This window comes from Urocitellus parryii, chromosome 11, assembly GCF_045843805.1.
Source record: "Urocitellus parryii isolate mUroPar1 chromosome 11, mUroPar1.hap1, whole genome shotgun sequence".
Lineage (NCBI taxonomy): Eukaryota > Metazoa > Chordata > Mammalia > Rodentia > Sciuridae > Urocitellus > Urocitellus parryii.
Genome location: NC_135541.1, coordinates 92,408,860 through 92,434,385, shown reverse-complemented (window position 1 = coordinate 92,434,385; position 25,526 = coordinate 92,408,860). Strand labels below are relative to the sequence as shown.

At 40.7% G+C, this 25,526-nt stretch overlaps 1 pseudogene; it reads left to right on the top strand.

Annotated features, from left to right (window-relative positions):
* Positions 1–105: 105 nt before the first annotated feature.
* LOC113177306 (protein arginine N-methyltransferase 6-like) lies at positions 106–24,718 on the top strand (annotated as a pseudogene).
* Positions 24,719–25,526: the final 808 nt, after the last annotated feature.

Genomic DNA, 25,526 nt, shown 5'->3' with positions numbered 1-25,526 from the left:
CCATACTCCGAGCTTTTCCACTCACAGCTCTCAGAAGGGTGGCGACAGAGGAGAGGTGCACAACTAAGGGAGCCCTTCCCTGGGCCAGCTGCAGCACAACCGCTCATGGAGGTCGGCGGAGGTTGGTGCCGCAGCCGCGCTCCCGGCCCGGGCTTCCGCGAGAGAGGGCAGCCGCATTCCCGCCAATGCCAGCCTGCGGCGCCCCTGGCCAGGTTCCTGTGCGCAGCTCCCGGGCCCAGCCCCGGATCTGGGCGGTTGCGGGGCTTAGGGGAGCTAAGGGGATGTCGCCCGCCTGTGCAGCCCAGTCGATGGCACCTGGCTCTCACAGTGTTAAAGAAGTTTAAGTTTAAGGTGGACTTCGAGCTCGAGGAGCTCTCTTCTGTACCCTATGTCAATGGGGTCCTCTTCTGCAAGATGGGGCTGCTGGACAGCAGCAGCTTCACCCCGGAGTCCTCCAGGTAAGGCGCCCTCTGGGCCTCCTGCTCCTCTTGAACTGCCACGCCCCCTGCGCAGCCTTGGCTGGTTCATTGACAGCATCCCTTCCCTTGGCCGCTTCATTCCAGCCCAGCAGCCAGCCTCCTGAGCTCGCTGTCCTCCAGGGACGGGTCTGAAACCAGTCAGAAATGTATGGATCAGCACAAAGTGCTTCACAAATGGGTTTATCTAGGCTGGCCTTGACTTCTGCCTTCCTGGATCCAAATGGTTTCTGGTGACAGCTCTTTCCTCCCAATTCTCTAAGAATGGGAGAGATGGCCAAAGGGAGAGAGAGGATGCTTCTTGTTTTCCTTAAGAAGCATCAAGTGCCTCTTACAAAGTGGAATTGGAGCTGTTGTTAAAAAAAAAAAAAATGACCACAGCTGCTGGAGTTCCAAGAATCTGCTCTGAACAGCCTGTGCTTGGTGTCACTCTTCTTTCTGGTGGGCTAGGAGTGATTTTTCACGCCCAGATTGAGGCTGAGGTAGGCCAGGTCAGCTTTAATCTAAGGCAAGTTTTCCTAGCAGATGAGGCAACAGTCCATGCGACTATAGATTGCACCTCCAGCTCCAAGCTAATGCTCATCAAATTACCTGTCTTGAAGTGACCACTGTGAGTCTCAATGTGGGGGACTTAGACCGGGAGGGAAGCCCAAACTCTGTGCTCATTTTGAAATGAGTGTCTCCCTGTGTGCCCTGTGCACTCTCTAGGAGAGATATTAGTAGGTCCCAGAATGCAGCCAGGTGTGGCTATGTTCCTTGAGTAATTCAGGGTTATTCACAGATTGACAGATTTGCCCTAGGGTGTTTTTTCTTTTCAAGAAAATAGAAAACAAAAAAAAAAGTTTATAACTGAATGCCAGGGGCTAGAAGGAAGTTCTCCTTCAAAGAATAGCCTGACAGTTACAAGAAACAGCCCCCTGGGAGACATCCTGCAGCCATCTATCTCCCTGAGACATCCTTTGGCCATCTGTCTTCCTGAAACATCCTGCGGTCATCTCACCTTGTGAAGACATTCAGCAACTGCGGATAAGAGAGCTTCCCCATCCCCAGCATATAGATACCCCTGTGTGAACACTAAACATTTGCAGCTTGATCAGAACTCCTGTCTTGCTGTCATCCTTCTTGTCTCTTGTCCCTTCATTCCTCCCCCTCTAGGTTCGATGCCCACGTTAATGTGTCCTGCTGGTCGGGACAACTGAATTTTTGAGTTCTTGAGGTCAAGGAGAAGGGTTAATAATCTTTGTTTAACCCACATTTACTGGTCACAAACTTTTTTTTTACACTAAAACTATTGTACTTTCTTTTTTATCTGTCATCCCATTAAAATTGTAAAGGAAATAATGTCAATGGATTGTGGAATTGGAGCCAGAAAATTGTCCATTGTGACAATATTGAAGTCTATGGGAGCCAAATAATGTCTGGTTGGATAAACCAAAGGATGTGTAAAGCACTATTGATTCTCAAAATTCATAAATAATCCAATGAGGATAATTTTAAAAATTAAATTTTGGTAACAAATCTGAGGATATTCAGCTAATTAATTATAGTACATAATTTTTAGCACACCTGTAAGAGAATACTGAAATACTATAATATTTCAAATTATATATATATATATATATATATATATATATATATATATATATATATGTGTGTGTGTGTGTGTGTGTGTGTGTGTGTGTGTGTGTGTGTGTAATACCAGCTCCCAAGGTAGGGAAAAGCCTATATCAATTCTGAATATATTGTATGTGAAAGTGACAGTCTTGTTTTGCTGCTAGGTTCTACCCCCTGCCTGGAGCAGTTAGGTGAATACTCCTGGCCCAAAGGTGACACCTGGTGTTCAGGACACTTGTTGGCTACCTTCTTAAGTCAGTTATTTAGTCATTGCAGGCAAACATGTCCACTAGGCTTTTTGAATATAATTTTTTTGGGATGTGTACCAGGGCTTGAACTCAGGAGTACTGGACCACTGAGCCACATCCCCAGCCCTATTTTGTATTTTATATTTATAGACAGGGTCTGGCTGAATTGCTTAGCACCTCACCATTGCTGAGGCTGGCTTTGAACTCAGGATCCTCCTGAAATATACTATCCTATTTAATTCTCACAGAAAGCTTAGGGATCCACATTCTGTGAATAAATGATTCAAAGTCCCTACAGATGATATGTGTAATGCCGAGATTCTGATACAGGTGTAACGTCAAACAGGGTGATGCCAGATAAAGGGGGGAAGTGTGTTCTGTGCTGAAGAGTTTCTAAATATGCAGCTTCCTAATGGTTTTAAGGTGCAGTGGGTATCATTTGATTTGTCCTCTGCAAGACTTGGAAATGAAAAACTATCCTGTGATAAGCTTTACCCTTTTTCTTCCAACTAAAATCTGGCTTTAATCAAGGTAAACACAGGTAAGCATATTGCTTCATTTTTTGTTCCTTTTTTTACATTTTAGGCTGAGCAGAGAATGAGAAAAGTCTGATTCTTGATTTATTCCCCCCTTCTTCCTCAATTCTTTTAAAAAGTTTTCAAAATTTTTTTCACAATATTATGTAATTGGAACTGAACAGTTTGGAGCCCTTTCAGACTGGTGTCTTTTGCTTAGTCATGTGCATCTAAGCTTCCTCCATGTCTTCTCATGGCTTTCTAACTTTTTTAGTGCTTAATAATATTATGTTATCTAGAATTCAATTCATTTGTTTTCATCAGAACATCTTGATTGCTTCCAAGTTTGGGCAGTTATGAATAAAGAAGCTATAAACATGCATAGTTAGGGTTTTAAATGGATATGTTTTCAATTCACTGGATTAAATACCAGAGAACATGACTTCTGGACCACATGGTGAAAATGTTGATAAAGGTGAATGGTTCACTGGAGGCCAATAATTAATATTCTGCTTTGTAAACATGTAACTTAAGGTCAAAAAAGTCAAATGACTTACTCAAATATTACACTAGTAATAAGTGATAGAGCAGGTCTAAACTTTGGGTTTTCTCCCTACTGGTCCAAGACTTTTTACTGTCTTATTTGGCTTCCTCATTACATGACAGAGAAACAGTTTAGATTTCTTACCCAGAGGTCTAAGTCTAAAATTATCACACAGCTCAAAAAAGACTGCAGTAATGTCATACCTAGAACTGGGTGGGGAAAAGGTACAAGCTAGAAAAGTATAATATTTTAAGACCTTCAATAGTGATGAGGATATTAAAGTTTCAAATAAACCCAAGAGTTTTATTTATATTTAAAACTTGTTAAGTCGATAGTGAAATAGCAACTTATACGAGGCATGAAAATACTTACAAATCCCATATCCCATAGGGTTTAATATCCAGAGTTGGACTGGGTTTGTGGCTCAGTGGTTGGGCACTTGCCTAGCATGTGTGAGGCTCTGGTTTTGATTTTCAGCACCACATAGAAAAATAAATGAAATAAAGTTATTATGTCCAAATATAACTAAAAATATTTTTTAAAATATACCGAAAGTAATGGGCTGGGGTTGTAGCTCAGCGGTAGAGCACTTGCCTAGCATGTGTGAGGCCCTGCATCACATAAAAATAAATAAGTAAAATTAAGGTGTGTGTCGAACTACAACTAAAAAGTAAATATTTTTTTAAAAAATCCAAAGTAAATAAAGAACTCCTTTAACTCAACAACCATAAAATTTGATTAAAAAATGGGCAAAGGATTTCTCCAAAGAAGTTGCCCAAATGACTAATAAGCACAAGATGTACAGCATCACTTATAATTAGGGAAATAAAAATCAAAACTACAATTAGGAACCACCTCACACCCATTAGGATTGGCTACTCTTCAAAAATAATAATATTAACAAGTGTTGACAAGGGAATGGAAAAATAGGAACCTTCTTGTGTTGTTGGTCGGGTAATGTAAAATAGTGCAGCCACTATGGAAAACAGTATGATAGTTGACGAAGAAACTTAATAAGCAATTCCTTGGGGTATAAGTACCCAAAAGAATTGATAACAAAAACCGAACAGGTATTTGGACACCCAGGCTCATAGCATTATTTGCATTAGCCAAAGGTGTACGCATTTTAAATGTCCATCAAAGGTTGAATGGATAAACAAAATTTGGCATACACACATAGAGTAGAATAGTATTCATCCTTAAAAAGGAAGGGAATTCTGATACATCATTAATGACATTTAAGGATATGATGCTATGTGAACTAAGGACAAATACTGTGTAATTCTACTTAACATTTGTTAATCTGACCCAGAGTAGTAAGATTCATAGAGAAAGAAAGTTAGATTGGTGATTGCCAGGGAATGAATAGTGGAATAAGGAGGTGCTTAATGGAAATGGAGTTTTGGTTTTGTAAGATAAAGAGTTCTGAAGATTGGGCACACAACCGTGTGACTGTAATTAAGTCACTGATCTGAACTGTACACTTAAAAATGGTTGTGATGGAGAGTGTTATTTGTATTCTACCATTAATTTAAGAAATGAGTAAATATTTTGACCAAGCCCCATAGTTTTATAAGGTTAAGCTAATTATGTATGTGTTATTATATTCAAGTAAACTACATGAGTGTTAAAAAGAATTTTCTTTAATACTCAATTTTTGATGAGTCCAGTCAGTCACTCTACTAACTAATTTGATTTAGTAGACATATAGCTTAGAATTATACAGTGATTAATTTTTATTTGACACTTTTGGAAAGTTCCTCCATCATAGTATAACTGTTTAACTCTGAGGCATTGCCAATTTGGTTTTCAAGAGGCTGCACTAAGAAATGGTTTCTTGACAGAAAGCATCAGTGCAAGCAAATGTGCTTCAGGTTGGCTGGGTTTTGGGGGCTCAGGGTTCTACAAATTTTAGATTTCAATCCAATATCATGGTAAAACATGTGAAGTTCAATGCCAGGACTGTGATGGTACAAGAGGGGAACATGGAAGGTTCCAATAGGACCCTCAGCAGAATCCTCACCATGGATGGGCACTGAGGACATAAAGCTATAGTGGTGCTGTCATGTGCCTGGCCTCCTGTGAAGACACAGAAACTGTGAAACTGCTGGTGGATCTGCAAAGTGAAAATGGCTCCAAAAATCAATTTCTTTTTATCACTTGCCAGTACTGGGACTGGAACCCAGGAGCATTCTACCTCTGCGCTGTATACCCAGCCCTTTTTACAAACTTTATTTTGAGACAGGGTCCTGCTAAGCTGCCCAGGTTGCCCTCAAATTTGCAATCCTCATGCCTCAGCTTCCTGAGTAGTTGGGATTATAGGAAGGTCAAGGCCAATTTCTGGGGTTTTTTTTATGTTTTTTTAATTTTTTAATTTTTATTTTTATTTTATGTTATTTATTTATTTATTTTTTTAATACTCGGGATTGAACTCAGGTGCGCTCAACCACCAAGTCTCATTGCCAGCCTTTTTTTTTTGTATTTTATTTAGAGACAGGGTCTCACTGAGTTGCTTAGCCCCTTGCTTTTGCTGAGGCTGTATTTGAATTTGCAATCCTCCTGCCTCAGCCTCCAAGGCTGGTGGGATTACAGGCATGCTCCACAGCACCAGGTGGAAGGTCAATTTCTTCATGTGAAATAATCAGGCAGATCTGTGGCAGGGCTGCTTAAGCCTGTGGATAGAGATCCATATATTTAGTTTTTGTCTCCACCTCTTTTTGTTTCCCTGTTTTATGTTACCTGTCCTTATAATACCCTCAATCATGTATATGCAGCAAGGCCTGCAAATATAGACACCACCCATTAGTCAGTGGTGGACCTCTCTCACTAAGTGAAAAAGAAACAATTCAAAAGTTCTCTAGGATTAGAGTGGATGTTGCCAGGGACTGGGAGTTATCTTTATTAAGCATGAAAAGTTGCAATTTCCCAAGATGGAAATGTTCTGAAGATGGTTGGTGGTGATAGTTGTATAAATGTGAATGTACTCAATGCCACGAAACTGTAGAGTTCTAGTTAAATATTAAATTTTGTGAGTATTTTACTAACATATATATATATATATATATATATATATATATATATATATATATATATATATTGTCTGATTCAGAAAGTCAAGGTTGAATGTTTTATCTCATAGAAGGAAGCTTGACCAAAGAAGGGGAAAAAGTGGGGGAGGAATCCTGTGAAAATAGAAGGGAGATCAGTGGAGCAAAGGATGGGGAGGGAGAAGGAATGGGAAAGGAGAGGAACAATTGAATGAAATTGACCAAATTATGCTATGTACATAATGCACCACAGTGAATTTGACCTTTATGTTTATATATAAAGAACTAAATTTTAAAATTATAAATAAATAGAAGGAATACCATTAGAGTAGAAGGGAAATAGGAGGAGGGAGAAGGAGAGGAAAAGGGGAAGTACTGGGGACTGAAGTGGAGCAAATTTGATTCCATGATATATAATTATGTCAAAATGAGCCCCACTATTATGTGTAACTATAATATACAAATAAAACATTCAGAAGTAAAAACATATGCTGTGTTGATGAAGATTTACTACTGATATACCACTCTTTAAAATGCCTTTTTTTAATTGATTTTTTTATATGACCGAGGAATGCATTACAATTCGTATTACACTTACAGAGCACAGTTTTCATATCTCTTGTTGTATATAAAATATATTTACACCAATTTTTGTTTTCATACATGTAATGTGGATAATAATATGCAAACATAAGTCAAATGTTATTCAAGTCAAAATGTCTGACTTTCTGTCATCTCATTTTTCCCTTTTCTGGTTGAATCCTATCACTCCTATTTCAAAACTTAGCTCACATACCACTTTTTCTAAGTAGTCTTTTCTAATTTCTCAGCCAAAATTAACAGTTCCATTTTTTTCTTTGAACTTACACTTAACCAGTAAGGGGAAAGGGCATATGACTCAGTAAGTCCCAAGGGTATATACGCTAGAGAAATGAAAATGAAATGTTCACATAGAAACTCGCACATGAATTTCATATGGCATTATTCATAAAAGCCAAAAATATGTAAATGACCCCAGGATCTGTCAACTGAATAAAATGTGGTGTATCCATAAAAGGGAATATTATTTTGCCATAAAAAGAAATGAAGTACTGATACATGCTTCACTGTAGGTGAAACCTGAAAACATCATGTTAAGAAGCCAATCACAAAGGACCACATACTGTATGATTCCATTTATATGAAATATCTGGAGAGTCGGGGGTTGCGGCAAAGGAGGGGAGAGAACTGAAGAAGAAGATGGAGGAAAGCAGGAGGTGGCCTTGCCATGATCCCGACCCAAGAGGACTAAGAGCAAGCAAGCAGGACCACCTGTACTAGGAGTGCTACAGGGACATGTCGGGGAGGAGAGGATCTCCAACTGTGTCCTCACCAATGCTGCCACCTTGGCGTCCTGCAGAACTGGGCAGCTCTGGAGGGCAAGACCTTGTTGGAGGTTGGTGCAGGCACCGGCATTTTGAGCATATTCTGTGCCCAGGCTGGTAGCGCCATTTGGCAAAAGGCCCCAGAGGTAGGGCGGCTCAAAGGGATGGAGGACCAAGTGCATGACCTGCAGGGTCCGGTGGAGACGGTGGAGTTGCCAGAGCAGGTGGATGCCATCGTGAGCAAGTGAATGGGCTATGGACTTCTGCATGAGTCCATGCTGAGCTCTGTGCTGCACCTACAGACCTAGTGGCTGAGGGAGGGTGGTATTCTCCTATTGGCTTCCACTGAGCTCTTTGTAGCCCCCATCAGCGACCAGATGCTGGAGTGGCGCCTAGGTTTTTGGAGCCAGGTGAAGCAGCACTAAGGCATGGACATGAGTTGTTTAGAGAGTTTCACCACAAGCTGCCTCATGAGCCACTTGGAGATCTTGGTGCAGGGTCTGTCCAGCCAGGATCTGTTGGCCTGGCTGCAGCACTTTGCTCAGCTCCAGCTGGCCTGCGCTGTCCTGGAGATGGAACTGGAGGCAAGGTGAGTGGGCGATTTCTCTACAGCTGTTATGACTCGGCGCCCATGCATGGTTTGGCCTTTTGGCTCCAGGTGACCTTCCCTGGGGGAGATTCAGAGAAACCCCTGGTACTGTCCATCTCCCCTTTTGACCGGGCAACACTCTGGAAACAGGCACTCCTCTACCTAAAGGAGATGGTACAAGTGGAGCAAGGCAGGGACATTTCAGCAGAGATCACGCTGCTGCCCTCCCAGGACGACCCTCTTCACCTGTGCTTTCTGCTGCTCTACAAAATGCGGGACCAGGAGGAAAAGACCAAAGACTTTGCCATGGGGGCACTGAGTGTTTCCTTTTCTCCCAGGCACCTCCCAAGGCAGCCTGGCCTGTTTGGGAGAGGGAGGGAGGTCGGAGGAGAAAGGGAGATCCCATGTGTAAGTAAGGGACTATCTCTCTTTTCTCTCATGGTTATTGGGGATGGAGAGTGACTTCAGTCTTCATTAGAGGAGATTCTTCTGGCAACTTATAAAGTGATCTCCTCAACTATGGATACAGCATGCTTATTGATAGGCATTTAAGCCTTAAAAGCATGTGGTAACAAGCACTTGTATTTCCATTTCTTTTCTTTCATGGAGGAAAAAAAAGAGAGAGAGAGATAAAATGTCAGTTGATGGTAGGTACCATGAACAAACTAAACACCTCACACCTTATCTAAGTCTGCAGCTGGGAAAAGGGTATAAGAGTTCAGTTTCACTCCAGAAGTTTCCACTAGGACTTAACCTCTCCAGATCCTTAATTTCTGTGTCTGAATTCCCTCCATTCCTAGATGCCTATAGGCTATGGTACTTGTTCCTCATTGTTTTCTAAATAAACTCATTACTGGTAATTAAGGGGTGGAGATGAGGAAGTAGTTTATATAGCCCAATTCCTACTACTTTTATTAGGTGCTAAAGTTTATGAACACATAGAAATGGACTTTATATAATTATATAACATACCTAAGAATTTCAAAATACCATATTTAGGAGAAAAATGTCTGAAAAACTGTGAAGTAGCATGAATTTTAAAAATTCTTATTACTATTGAAACTGAACCAAGAAAATGTCTTATTGTGTTCCATAATATTGGAGTAATTATGAAACAGGCTGATAGAGAAGGTTTCTGGACCTAAACCCAGGCGTTATTCATTACCATGGGTACATAATTTAAGCTCACTAAAATAATAAAAATACATTCCAAGCTAGAAAAGTGTAGTCAATTTAAACATGTGGAGGGATTAAATGACTTGACTTATTTACATCTTGTGAAAGTTTCTATCTTTTCTTTTTTAACTTTTTTTTTTTTTTAAGATCACCCACATGTGAAAGTTGTGAATTTGGGAAAATGACTTGTAATGCAGTGTGAGTCATGTTGTCCAATTCATTCAACAGATATTTCCCTCCTTATCTCTATGGCAAATAAAACATTTGCATTCCTATTATTTTTAGAGATTAAGTAAGTTTTGTGTGCTGTTTATAAGTTAAAATGCTTTTTGCCTTTTTAATGTCAGTTCTTAAGTATTTCAAACCCTTCAGAACATAGCTTCAGGGCAATTCAAAGGACTAAAGGTATGGATTTTGCATATTAGTAGCTTTTATATGCTAATAGAAAAGTGTGGAAATTGTGTTCTTAAGTACTCTAGCATTTTATTTATTGTAACTTGCATTTTCTTCTCTTTTATTCATTGCATGCTACCTCCCAAGGCAGCCTGGCCTGTTTGGGAGAGGCATAGGGAGGTCGGAGGAGAAAGGGAGATCCCATGTGTAAGTAAGGGACTATCTCTCTTTTCTCTCATGGTTATTTGGGAGGGAGAGTGACTTCAGTCTTCATTAGAGGAGATTCTTCCTTGGGCAGATTAGACTCCTGGGTTCGAAATTATTTCCCTTCCCAGCTGATAGTTTACCAGCATAGGCTTTGTAGGTCTCCCTCAAAGGACTGTGTAACCTCCAGGGACACATAACAGAGAACCAAACATCACACCCCACCCAGACCTTCACAGTTTTCGTGGCTCTCATAAAGTCCTAGTCCTCACCTTCAAGACATGGCTTCTAGAGAGATGCTTACCCTCGCCTTCCTCTCTCTTCCCCTGTCTCTCTCTTTCCCCTCTTTATGGCCCTGGGATTATCTGGCAGCTCCAGGAGGGGTCCCAAAAAGCCTTGGCCAAGGTCTCCCATGGCTCCGGCTCCATCGAGGACGAGAGCTTTGACTGTCCGGATACGGTGATGACCAATCTCTGCAGCTTGAACCTGCCACTAAGGCACTCCTGATTTTTGGCTGTAGTGTGGATGCCCCTTTTGCCAATAAATCAGTTTCCTTCTCCTCTCTTATATATGTGTCTCCTTCCTTCTCCCCTATACTACTGTGCATCCTCTTCCGTTCTCCTTATACTACGTTGGTGACATGGGTAATGTGTCCTCTCTGCTGGTAGACTCTCCCCTACAATGCCTCTTGGATAACCTCAAAACCCTCTCCTTGACACCAGGCATCAAACCCAAAAGAATTGATCAAATATAGCACCCAGGCCTGGCCCACTTATCCCTTAAACAACCAAAGCAGATGGCTCCCTTTTGGGTCCCTGGATCCCTCCATTTCTAAGGGATCTCTGCAATTACTGTGAGCATTCGAAAAAATGGGTAAAGATCACTTTCTTCTTGCTCCGTTCCAATCCTGCTCTCTGCACCTCTTGCAAACCTCTACAAATTCTTCCAGCTTGCAAATCAACTCCCCCAACCATCTATCTCCAACTTTCTCCTCCTCTGCACTCAACCACTACTTTTGACCCTGCTAATGAACCTCCATCCTATCGCCTGAGTCGAATAAGTCCTCACCCTCAGCCATCTGCCCCAGACTCTCCGCCGTCACTCCCACCTCAGTAACCTGCTTTCTCCCCTCCAATTACTAGATCAAAAATGTACATCACCACCCTTCCTCAGACTCTTGCCCCCTTGCTGAGGTAGCAGTTACTGAAGGAATCCCTCCACCCACTCACTTCTCAGTTCTCCTGTCAGTGCCCACACCCAGTCCCACCAGGTCCTCTTATCAGCTAATCCAAAGCTCAAACCAGCTGAGGAGAGCCCTCAGACCTCTATCCAAGATCTGGTAAAAATGGCCTTTAAAGTTGTCATCATTAAAAACAGGTTACTAGGAATTAAAGTCCCTTACATGCTTTTTGAGATATTCACTCCCCTCTTCCCCTCTTCTCTACCTGTTCTACTGCTCAAGTTTTCCTTGCTAGAGAAAACCCCAAACCTCTTTCCCATTATTCTTTTACATCTTCTTCTTCATTCTTACATGGATGGGAGCTGCTCTCATCCCTGCCTTCCCATCTTCCCCCTCCCTACCCAGGCCCACAGAAAAGTCTTAACTGACCTTCTCTAGCAATATTCACCGTGACTAATTTTAGGACTTTCAGCAAAAGAATCTCTACAAAAGAGTTCAGTGTAGATAAACTTGCTATTTTCATGTTGCCCTGTTTTACTTGGCTACTGTCTGGGAAAAATCAGCACTCCAGGTGCTGGACACCTCCTTACTAGTTTTTCATAAGATATGTGAACAAGGCCCACAGTGCTGACTACTTTTCTAAGATAAGGGAGTTACTAACTGGGCTCCATGGTAACAGCTGTCAGGGGGAGGAAAAAAAAGGGAAGAAAAAGCTCTCCCCTTCCCAGGTGTCCTTGAAAGGTTAACTTGCCCAGAACAGAAAAAATAAAAATTAAAAAAAATGCTTTTTATGGACGTCTGCAGACCGTGAACTTCTGAGCTCCTTCCCTTACATGCAAAATTCTGAAACTACCTAAACTTGGAGTTCAGGGGATTCATTGATTACAGCAGAAGCTGTGCCCTCTGAATTTGGCTGCAACCAAATAAAACTGTTTCCCTATCTTCACTGCTATCTTAGGTGCCTTGCATTGTCCGTCCCTACAACAATATAATTCTATATATTTTAACATTGTTTATGTTTTCATGAAATGGTAAACAGATGTAATTAATTGTGTACTGCAAATAACAAAATATCTCTTATTAACTTGGAATAATTTGCCTAAAATAAGAAATTTATAAGGATTATTTCAAAGTGTGAATAAAGAAAGAGTTAACAGATGGTAAAGAGAAATTAAAAGGTTTAAGTATGGATTTAATAGAAGGAAATGTGTTTCTGGATAAGAGAGTCTATTAAGTAAATAAGAGCATTTAAGCAAGTGATAAAGAAGGTCTGTGTACATTGGTTATGTTTGTAAGTTTTTTGAGCAAGTAATCTTGAAGGAATTAAGGATTATACAACTATGGTTAAACAACAACTGTTATTTTGCAATATTGTAATATGTTATTTCTTTAAGAGCTACACTTGATTATATAAAAACATCAATGTAATTGTGGTACTATTACTCTTCTTTGTATATTAAATGTGTTCATATATTCCAGGTATATAAGTCTTTAAGATAGGAGCTTTAAAAAAATTATATCAAGCTGATGTTCTCCAAAAGTTTGAATGTTAATTTTAGGCTTATAAAAATAACAAATTGGAGATTTATTTGTATCATTTAATGTTCTATAACTGGACCTGTTATCAATAAGATTAATATAAAGTTCTATACACTGGGTACAATTTAAATGTAATATCATATAGTGTTAGCTTGTATTCATGTGACATCAAGCAACAATATATGTAAACTTTAAAAATAATATTTAAAAAAAGATCAACACTAGAACACTTTACCTAAGATTTATAAAGAGCCCTGGCCTACCTGAGATAAGGCTATGCCTTCCATCATACTACATGTCAGAATTACTCCAAAGTAGGACAAACTTCAGCTAAAGCCCAATACTCTTAATTTAAGGTGAAACTTAATTTGCTGGATGTTTATGATCAAGACTTAAACTTAAATTAAAATGGCCAAAAAAACCAATATTTGGCTCTGGCCCTCTGAGTCAGTCTGAAATTCAGCAAACAGGGAAATTCTCTAAAGCGTTTTGCAACTCTAGGTCATATAACCTTCTGATCAGGGAGACTATTGAGACCACTGGAGAATAAAAAGTCAATCAGTGCATTTGCTATGAAGAGGATGTTCATTAGAGACAAGAGACATCCCTGATGTTTCCAAGGGAAGCCACATGGTCAAGCAAGACCTGGACCCATCCTAGCACAAATGGCACTAGCAGAACTAAGAAGCTGTTCTCAAGTTCCCCCATGAGTGACCCCTATGGGAACTCGGCTGACTCTTCACAATAGATAGAAACAAAGTCATTTTTGACCAGTTTGATCTTAAACACCTACCAAACAGTTAAGCCAAAACACAGTCATTCCTAGGAGTAATGAAGGACAAGAACAGCTAGAAAAGAGGAGAAAGCAACCAGGTCAACAGTCTCCATGGGAAATGTTCAGTCAAATATGACCTTGGCTCCTCCCCTTCACAGGACCCCTATTAGTTCTCTTTATGTTTCTCCTAATAGGACTATTGCATTGCCTACAGAAGTTCCTGCAAGATCAGATAAATAAATTCACCAACCAGTGTCAATCAACTACCAGCCCCTGATGCCCAAGACAGAGATATGGGACTCATGACCAACTCCTCTAACTCCAGAGAATCTGTGCCTATCTAAAACACTCTCTAACCCCTTTTTCCAGTTTTCACAACCTCTCTTTCACATCCTAGAAATGAGAACTACTGTCCAGCAGGTCCACTCTGCTTGTTCAGTCTGCTCTACAGTATCCCCCCAAGGAAGCAACAAACCTAAACTCCCCACACATTAGATGAGGAGCCACTAGCCAGGCAAAGACTGGTAGATCAACTTCACTCACATGCCTAGGCACAAAAAGCTTTGCTACCTACTTACTTTGGTTGATACTTTTTCAGGTTGGATAGATGCCTTCCCTACATCCAGGAAAATTGCTGACACTTGCCTCCATCCTCATTGAGGGGATCATTCCCAGGTTAAGACTTCCCACCTCCATCCAGTCAGACAACAGTCCCGCCTTCACTTCTAAGGTTTTTCAACTAGTCTCCAAAGGCCTCAATATCACTTGGAGGCTCCACATCCCCCACCAACCCCAGTACTCTGGTAAGGTTGAGAGGCCTAACAGCATTCTCAAGGATCATCTTACTAAACTTGCTTGAACTCAGGCTCTTCTGGCCCAATTTCCTACTGTTGTCCCTCACCTGAATTCAGATAGACCCAAGAGCCCCCTCAGGCCTTAGCCCCCTTGAGCAACTCTATGGGTGCCCTTTCTTAACCACCCAAAGCTTTCAAATCACTATTCCTCCCCTTGTGTCCTGCCTGTCCTATCTCACACTTCTACACAAACTCCTAAGGGAAATGTAGACCAGTGCCTTCCTGTACCATTCATTGCCTCAATTCCAGCACAACCACAAACTGAATTGGACACTTTTCAACTAGGTGACTCAGTCTTACTTCAGGAACTTCATTCTCAATCATTAGAACCTTGATAGACAGGACCCCATATGGTCATACTTTCTACCCCAATGGTGACCAAGCTTTTGGGCCACTCACCATAGTACCATGTCTCCCACCTTAAAAGGCACCTGTTCAAAATGTCCAGTCCTGGACTTCCACCATACCCACCAAAATCAAAATTTCTCACCAACCCTCTTCTTCTTCTTTTACTAATCATTATCCTCTCTCAAGTTTTTATCTCAAACCACAGATGCTGCTTCTACAACCAAGCCACCAGGATGACACCACCCACTCTCAGTTTATGGGTCAAGGCAATTGCTCTTCCACTGGCTGCAATCAGGCTGTCACCCTTAACATTACTGGATTCAACCAAGCCACTTCAATACTTCCTAGAGTCCCTACAACAAGACCAATGACTGATACCAAAGATCTCCTCCCATCAGAAATGGTTTGATGCCATTGACAACCTGTGGCTTCAAGAAACTTTTATGGACTTTACCCCTACCAAAATAGTTATCTAAATCCACTGAGTGTTATTTTTTTTTTTTTTTGAGAGCCACAGCCTAGTCGCAATGGCCTCTGGCATTTTTCCAGAAGTAATGGTTGAGAGGCAAGTCATTAAGATAATGCTGGATTGTGTATTCAATTGTATATAGACCCCTGCTGTCCAACTCCAGCTCATGTTACTTTGAAGTTCTTGTGGGGATTCCTGGGGAGTTTGGGTTGGTTGGTGAAGTTTTGGTGGTGGGAGTTGGTTGGTGAAGTTCTGGTGGTAGGAGTTCCGATTGGTGTTTGGTTTGCCTGGAAGGGCAGCGTGGGTGGCATTCTCGGGAGTTCGGAAAATAAATGAAGTTTGTTCCTGCTTGAGTGGCTGGTGATTTGTGCCCAGCCAGACTGCGGCAATTTTTGGCTGCCCTGGTGTTCTCAGACCTCCCCCCCCCCATCATTCCTCCACTTCGCATTCTAGGCCCAACTCTGTCCACCATTAAGCAGGAAGTAGCCAGAGGACTTTACCCCACCCCCCATGTCACTTAGAAAAACAAAAAAGGAGGAATGTTAGGTGCAGGACAGGCTGAGTAAGCTGTCTGCAGGGCATGCCAAACAAAGTTAGCCGCAGGATGACCTGGTCTCTCAAACCCTCTGTCTGGTTCTTTATCACCTGTTTGCTTCAAGCCCAAATGCCCAAGCCCCCCCCCCAAGGCTGAGCACTTCCTTCCCCTGCTCAAGGCTGAACACTCAGCCCACCACTCAAGGCCAAACACTTAACCCCCTTGTGCCAACAAGGAAGCTTGCAGACTCAGAGACCCCATTAGATTTGGGCTGTGAAAACTCCCTCCTGCTGGGCCCCCCCTCTCTCTTTCTCTCTTTTGTCCTCTGATGCACTGCTGTAATAAAGATCTCTTGCATGCTCTGAGTGTTGTGGTCACTTTCCTTTCAACTTCTGTAGCCAGTATGAACTTCTAAATATTTTTTTAGATGTAGATGGACACAATACCTCAATTTAATTTATTTGTTTATCTCTTGTGCTGAGGATCCAAACCCAGTGCCTTACACAAGCTAGGCAAGCACTCTCTACCATCAAGCCATAATCCCATCCCAGCAATATGATGTTGAACTCACTTTCTTACTGAGTCTAAAATTATAACAAGATCAGTATAGAAAATTTGGAAAATGCATAAAATTACCAAGAAGGAAAAATGTTACCCATCAGTGGTTATCACTATTAACATTTTGCAGTATAGCTTTCTAGTTTCCTCTGAATCATTTCTTTACATAGTTGAAACTAAATTGCATACACGTATTTTAACTTGTTTTGTTTAAAACTGACATTATAAAATAAGAATTTTCCATGTTGTTAAGAACTTTATCATATGCTATTTTAATAGTGCCATACATAATATTCTTTCATGATTGTAGTGTAATTAAGGATTGTTCGTTTTAGATATCCCTATTGTTTACAATTTACTGCATTTATTTTTTATACATATTTCTTTTGGATCTCTGAATGTAACGTGCAAGTTAGGTGTATGAAGGTATGCAGGTGGTTGAGGGATAGCAAATAAAACAATACCCAAGGGTCAGAGGATGGAATTTTGGTAGAAAGAGATCTGTTTCAGGAAAATGAGGGGCATGATACACCAATAAAAACATGGAAAATAAAATGGCTCTGGCACTGTTTGGATACATGGGGTGGGGTTAGAGCTGCTGTGTTTATTTGACAATATATTAGCGATCCCTGAAGGAGACCATTCACTGAGTCCTAGGAGCAAAAACCAGGTTTCCAGGACTAAGTGGGTGAGCAAGTGGTGAAGCTCAGAAGCATGGGGTGTAACTTTACTTTTGGGAGGTTTGTTGATGAAGAGGAGAAAAATGGAATAATGTAAAAGGGAAAAAACAAGAACAAGTAGCATTTTTATTTTATGTGTTTATTTTTAAAGATAGAGACTGGAACATTGTTCGGGCCAAGGTATAGCATAAGAGAAAATAGGTGGTTGGGATTGTGGCTCAGCAGTAGTGCACTTGCCTGGAATGTGTGAGGCACTGGGTTTGATTCTCAGTATTGCATAGAAATAAATAAATAAGGGACTATTTGATAGGGTCTGTAAACCAGTCAAGATGGTGCATGGCATTTTGCCAGAGGGAGTGGTTTGTGACGTAACATCAGCGAGCCATTAAGTTTGGAGATTCCTTATTGGTTGACTGCTGAATCTAGTTTATGTTAATTAAGATAAGCTGTGTGTAATGTATGTATACCCCTCCTGTTCTACAATAAATGGCTCCCACTCCTGCTGTATCAATGTACACAAGTTGCTCGTTTCTCCCGGTTATTTTGCTTCAGCTGGACTATGGCAGATGGTGGCCCTTCTGGGGAGCCCCAGGACACTTGGGGGTAAGTTATGAAAAAAAGCTGCCCATCCATAGATAGGACAGAATCAAATCTGCTCGTCCCTATACAGATAGGGTGAAAGGAAATATGGCCATTTTGAGAAAATGGAGAAGATTGATACAGTATGTTTGTATCTTGTTTTGTCTCAGTGTATTGTATTGTCTTTGTGAAGAAAATATGGTAGGGGTGAAAAGTAAATTACTAAGGGAAGGAGGCACCCCAGTGGAAACAAGAATAGTTAGGGCATGTGTTGATGGAAGCCCAGGCACTCTAGTCAGAAAGAAAAAGAAAGTTCAGAAGAAGAAGGATTATCAGGAAAAAAGTTGCAGCAAAACGCTATTACTGAATAATTTTCCTTACTGGATGGTATGTGAATCAGCACAGTGGCTGCCATGTGCGTGAGCCAGTCACGGCACAGCAAGGACTTACCAAGTGGCAGCAGCCAACCCTTCCCTGCCCCCCCCCCCGCCTGGGGAGTGGACACCACTGCGGATAGCTCAAATCCAAACCTGACCCAGAGGCACAGTCTCACAGGCTCTTGCTCCCTGTGCCTGGAAGCAGTTTGAGTCCAGGACACTCCCCAGGGCCATCTGGGGCTGCCCAGGATGCTGCAGGCAGAAGACGACCCGTGCCCCTGAAGTTTGATTATTTCTAAGGCCAATAACTACAATGGTTCTCCCACACCTGGAAGCTAATGAGTAATGAGCACTATTAAGGCTTATTTCAAATGTAAAAGAAAACCTTGAGATAATGTACTAAATTGTTCAGAAGGTTGTTTTCTTAGTGCCTGCTGGAATACTACAAGGTTTTCTTTAGCCATCCAGAGTTCCAGCCTTCGTCCCAGTGCCAGTGAAGAAGAAGGTGGAAGAATTTCCAGTGTTGCTGAGAACCTGAGGAAACTTCAGATCAAGCTAGCTGCCTACAGAACTTCCCTGGACTGTGATTTAAGCTAGCTGCCTGCAGAACTTACCTGGACTGTAATTTACCTGGACTGTGAGTTAATCTATTGAGACACTGCTTTACCTGGACTGAGACAACAAACTGTAATCTACAACAAATTGTAACTCAGTATCTTTGCTAACGGTGTCATTGCAAGGGCTTCTTGCATGGAGCCATCAATTGGCTTGGTATGGTGGCATTTTGTATCCTCCCCTTCTGCTTGTAGCAGGTTATTTATGGTGTTTCTGTAAAAACCACTATGGTCGTTATTTAAATTAAACAAAAGGGGGAAATGTTAGGGTCTGTAAACAAGTCAAGATGGCGCGCCTGGCATTTTGTCAGAGGGAGTGGTTTGTGAAGTAACAACAGGGAGCCATTAAGTGTTGAGATTCCTTATTGGTTGACTGCTGTATCTAGTTTATGTTAATTAATATAAGCTGTGTGTAATGTATATATACCCCTCCTGTGCTACAATAAACTGCTCCCACTCCTGCTGTATCAATGTACACAAGTTGCTCGTCACCCCCCTTCCCCGCCAACCCCCCCCCTGCTTATTTTGCTGCAGCTGGACTGCGGCACTATTAATAACTAAAAAGAGAGAGAGAGAGAAAATAGGGATATGAGTATTAAAAACAAACTAAAGATTGGAAGTCCATCTGCTGTTTTACATTTTTATTCTTTTTTGTCTTAACCCTGGTAGTTAGTGTCAGAAGAAATTTTGAGACTCCTCATAATCATTTTATATTTCCATGCATTGTGGCTTAGAATCTGACTTACACTCAAGACCTATTTTAGCCTAATGAAATGAGGAACTACACATAATGTTGATTTTAGATGTTGCATGTTTGTTTTTGTTTCATATGTGTCATAGTAGCATATCATTAGAATAAGCTCATTTAGTAACATCCTCTCTGAAATTTTATATATTTTATATATTTAAGTATATAAAATATATAAAATTATATAAAATTTTATATATTTCCTTGTCCACAGACTGCAAACACATTTCAATAGCAGTTTATGGGAATTTTCTAGTGCTGATGTCTGAACAAATTATTACCCTTTAATCTCCTATTGTTAATCTTTTTTGACCTGTTCAGGCTCCCAGTAAGTTTTCTATTTTTAAAATATCACCGTTATGTCTCATCTGTGCATTTTGGCCATTCCTTATTGTTAATAAATGACTTCTAGCAAGCTCACATGACTATCTTGCTTGGACTGTTCTTGTCAAATAAAGACAGCAGCTGTAACATCACCGCATGTATCCACAAAGTGCAAGAGCCATTTTATTTTCCATACAAAATATTGTTCATGGAGCTTGCAAATGAAGGTAATTAGTCCTAAAATTTTGCTTTAGACTAAATTAATAAAGAATCTTTTATAAGCAACTGTTAATGAGCCACTATACATGACACAATTTCTACTAATGGAAAAATAATCATCAGGCTAATAATACAGATAATACAGATAATAATACAGATAATATGTATATGTATATGCAATTAAAGAAGAATTGTAAATTCATTATACTAATAAAATGCCAGGCTTCCTTCAGCAACCAGGAACTCAGTAATAACTGCAACATTAGCACTTAGCATTTCCTTATTTGAGAAAACAAATATATCAGCTGGTAACAAGTAAAAATGAATTTTAAAACTCTTTTTTGCTACTCTAACTTGTATAAAACCTAGATGCTATATAACTCTCTGCTGTATTATATTGCCTTCAAAGAAACATACCTTTAGCATTCAAAATAATTAAGAAGATGTTTTAATTTTTTTTTTTTTTTTGCAGTTTCTCTAACTCAGCTACCTTGTTCATTCTATCTTTCCTAGATGTGAGAGGTGGTATCAGACAGGTCAAGTAATGCAATGTCATGCATAAATATGAAACTTATTTGTACCAATTGTGATCATTATAAGCAGGAGATTCCACAGTAAAACTGTGCCATCATTGCACCAGAAACAATGCAACTCCTAGAAGAAAATATAGGATCAACATTCCAGCATACAGGCATCGATAATGACTTTCTCAATAGGACCCAAAAAGCTCAGGAAATAATGCTAAGAGTTAATAATTGAGATACCACCCAATTAAAAGGCTTCTGCACAGCAAAGGCAATAATTAAGAATGGAAAGAGAGAACCTAAAGAATGGGAGAAAATCTTTGCCTAGCTACTGTTTTGAGAGAGGATTAATATCTAGAATATATAAAGAACTCAAAAAAATCAAATAACCCAATTAATAAATATAAACATACTAATGTATTAAACAGACACTTCTTAAAAGAAGAAATACAAATGGCCAACAAATATATAAAAAAATGTTCAACATTATTAGCAATTAGGGAAATGCAAATCTCACAACAGTCAAAATGGCAGTCATTAAGAATACAAATAATAATAAATGCTGGAGAGGATGTGGAGAGAAAGGGGCACTTTTACACTGTTGGTGGGATTGTACATTAGTACAACCACTATGGAAATCAGTATGGAGGTTCCTTAAATGGAATCATCATATGACTCAGCTATACCAATCCTCAGTGTTTATCCTAAAGAATTAAAGTCATCATATTATATGGATACATGTATATCCATGTTTATAGCAAAACAATTCACAATAACAAATCTATGGAAGTAGTCTTGGTGTCCATCGACAGATGAATTTATTAAAAAAATATGGTGTACATACAAGATGAAACTTTATTGAGCCATAAATAAAAATAAAATTATGTCATTTGCAGAAAAATGGATGGAACCAGAGACTATTATGTTAAGCAAAATAAGCCAAAGTCAGAAGATCAAAGGTTGTTATGTTTTTCTCTGATATGTAGAGGCTAGAGAGAAAAAGGAAAAAAAATTTGGGGTGTATCTCCTAAAAATCAGTGGGAGGTCAAAAAGAGGAAAGGGACCAGGGAGTGGGAGATGGGGAGTGAGGGAAAGGTGCTAAGGAATGATATTGGCCAAATTATATTCCTATAATGTGTGCATGTATGAATATGTAACAAAAAGTCCTATCAATGTGTATAACTATGATACACCAATAAAAATATTGAAAATAAAATTCCTAACACAAAAAGGAAAAAAAACTGTGCCATTAAAGAAATACCCAGCATGTGTGCTCAGTACAGGTCTTTTATATATAGCCTCCTTGGAATCTCATCCTTTCACAGATGTGTAGATACAGCCCTTCCAGGCTCCTCCTCAGACCTTCCTTCAAAGTAGAGCTAGCTAGTAGTGTTGCTGTTTCTTTGATGGTAATTCAGCTGCAGGAGTTTGAATGCTTGTGATATCATTATTTTAAGGATAACCCAGATAGCCAGAATGGAGCTTCACACTAAAGTTTGCAGCATTCTTTGTGCTGTTTTGTCATGCTCCAACTGTGTCATATTAGCTCTTTCATTCTTAATCTCAATAATGTAAACCTTTTGCATTCTGCTCCTTATCTGTCTCTCCAAGAATGTTTTGGTGGCCTATACAGGCTTTTCTGACTTCACTACTTAATATTGCTGTTACAGAAAAACCCCGTACATTTTATTCCTCTAGAATTATGTATTTCTCTTTTGATAAGAACTTTTGTGGTAATATCAGCAAAATACTTTCATAATACATATCAAAATTACATTAAACTCTTATTCCTTGCTCTTGTATCTTTTCTTTACAGTGCAACTACTACATACCTACATGTAAACGACTTCAGGAGTTTAGCAGAACAAGAGAAATATTTTAAGCAGGGACATAAGAAAAGCTTTGGAGTAAAGTCTTAAATAATAACATTTTGTGGTTTATGTAATGCTTTATGTGTATCTATAAAAACCAGTAAATATTCCTTCTTATAGTTTTATTTTTAATTAAGAAGCTACTCACATATGTTTATGGGGTACCATGTGATGTTTCAGATAAATTAGCATATGCATCACCTCAGTATTTGTCATTTCTTTGTGATGAGAGCATTTAAAAATTCTGTCTTAGCTATTTTGAAACACACATTATTGCTAATTATAGCCCTCCTCCTATCTAACTTAACCTCATGCCTGTTTACCAAAGCCCCCTCTTTTCCCCATCTACCCTCCTGGCTGCCTCCTGCCTCCATGCAACACACATGAGACTTGGTAAACACCATTGTACTCTCCACTTCTATGATTTTGACTCTTAGATTCCACATGTTAAGTGAGAGCATAGTTTTTTTCTCCCACTACTTCGCTTATTTCACTTAACATAATCTCCTCACTTAACATACTGTCATCCATATTGTTATAAATGCAGAATTTCCTGTTTTGTAGAATTAATAGTATTTAATTGTGGATTTATACCACCATATTGCCTTTTGAAAGAGTCCCTTCATGTGTGGGGGGACACTTAGGTTATTTCTGTATCTTGGCTTTGCAAGCAATGCCTCAGTTAACATGGTGGTATACACACTAAGAGCCACAAGTTTCTTGATGAAACTGCCCATAAAATTATAAAATATGTGACTATAGAAACTGTCCACAGCTATTATTTTCACCTGTGTTTTTAGAATATTCACAAAGGGCAAAAAGACTTTTTCTTCAAATATACAGCACTTTTTAAATAAGAGATAACCTCAGTTTTTCTTAATTTTTGAGCTAACTTTTTATTTATTTTTTCCATGTTATTGTATATTTCTTTGTCTTATTCAGAAAGGTGTTAGTTTTATGCATCTCTGAGAAACATTTCTACCTTCTTCTGAAAGGCATGTATTGGACTAGGTATAGACACCACAGTTCACATCAACTTCTGAGTTCTACATTCCCTTGTTGCTTTCTCCATTTTTTTTATAATTGCAGGACTGGGATTGAATCTCGTGCTTAGTTGTCCTTCATTCACAAAGCTACATTCCCAACCCTTTTAACAAGTGTGATGAGATGTATCCATCATACAGTACCATGCAGAATGTATCCACCATCCAGTACTACTATGTAGTGCCAGGTAGAATAGTTCCATTGCCCTAAAAATCCACTATGTACCATTTTGTCTTCCTTCCTCTACTCCAACCCTAGATCCTTTCACTTTCTTTTTAGTTTGACCTTTTTCAGTAGGTCACAGTTTATAAACTGATTTTAATTTCCTATGTCCTCTCAGGTGCCACAGTCTGGCTGGGCACAAAATAACCAAGCCGCCACACAGCCTTGTAGGTTCAAACAGCAACTCTTTATTCCAGAACTCTCACCAGCACTCTACACACAGTTCCCAGGAACACACTCTCTCCACCTGGGTCCTTTCACCAATTCTCCTGAAACCCAAGAGAACTCCATGGGAACTCCAAAGTAGCAGGTGCCAGAGGGAGCAGGATTCTCCCTAATCCCAGAGCAGCCTTATTCCTGGAGCAGAGTCATCTTTCAACCATTCCCTCTGGCAAAATGCCAGGAGTCATTCTGACTAAACTGTGGCTCTGGACATGCAGGATTTTTAATCTTATTGAAATTGGGGTGTTTTGTTTGATTTTCTAGACTGGGTGTGTGTTCTCAAAATTTCATTATGAGGTCTTTCCTTGGATTAATCTAGCAATTTTTGTTTCATTTTTTATTGTGTCTTCTGCGTCTGTATTTTTCATTCTGGAAAGTGTGGAATTGATGAATTTGTATAGCTCTAGCCAAATGAATTTACTTTCTTCAATGAGTTTGACTTTTAGACTCTATATAAGTGAGATCAAGCAGTATTTGTCTGTGTCTGGGTTATTTCACTTGGCATGATATCCTCCAGGTTTATTTACATTGTTGCAAATTGTAAAATTTCTCCCCCTCAACCCAGTCCATGATTCCTCTGCCTTCCTGTGGAGCCCTGGTGCGGGGGCCTCAGTAGCTTATGGTGAAGTGGGGATATGGGTGGGGGTGAGGGTGGGGTGTGGGACTCTGCTATCCAGGTCCACGCTGGCCACTCCACCACCATCCAGTATGCCTCCAGGCACCACATGACCCTGGGAATGTCCAGCATGTCGGAAGCCGCCACACCCAGCCACATCGCCTTACCCGTCATGTGCCCAGGCCCCAAAGCCCCAGACAGCCCCTCCCAGCACCTTGCCATGGAGCTTTCTCCCAGCCCAAGGTGCTGACATCCAAGGCACACTGTCAGTCCTGGATCTGATGCTCCTCTAGCCTCGGCTTGTGCTTGGCCCAGTCTTGTCCCCCTCTGGGGATGGGGAAAGGCCCCTGCCTTTGGTCATCTTCTTGTCAGAGCTGTGCCACACCACCCATTGCGGGAGTCCCAGCCGTGACACTCTGGAGGTCCTCCATGGCCAAGGAGGTCATCTGAATAGTGCTGACTTTCTCTATCTCCCCTGGCTCTGGCAGCATAGGAGTTCCCCCCAACACCCAGGTTATGGGGTCTCCCACCTGGAGGGGCAAGTCCCCTCTACACCGCTGTGGGTGTTTACGAGCTCCCCCTACACATCCAGGTGGGAGGGGTCTCCTGCCAGAAGGGGAAAGTACCCTCTACCATGGCTGTGGTTGTGTAACAGCTCATCTGACACCAAGCTGGGAGTGGTCTCCTGCCTAGAGTACCCACTACCTTGGCTTCAGGGGTATAGGAGCTCCATCCACCACAACCAGGTGGGAGGGATCTCCCATCTGGAGGAGCAAATCCCCTCTACCCTGGCTGTGGTGGTATAGGATCTTCCCCACACACAGTTGGGAGGGGTCTCCTGCCTGAAAGGGCCAGTCCCCTTTACCCTGGCTGTGATGGTATCTGAGCTCTCGCTGACACACAGGTAGAAAGTGTCTCCCGCATGGAGGGGCGAGTCCCCTCTAGCCTGACTGTGGCTGTATATGAGCTCCCACTGACACCCTGGTGGGAGGGATCTCCTGCCAGGAGGGGCAAGTAATTTCTACCCTGACTGTGGTAATATATGAGCTCCTGCTGAC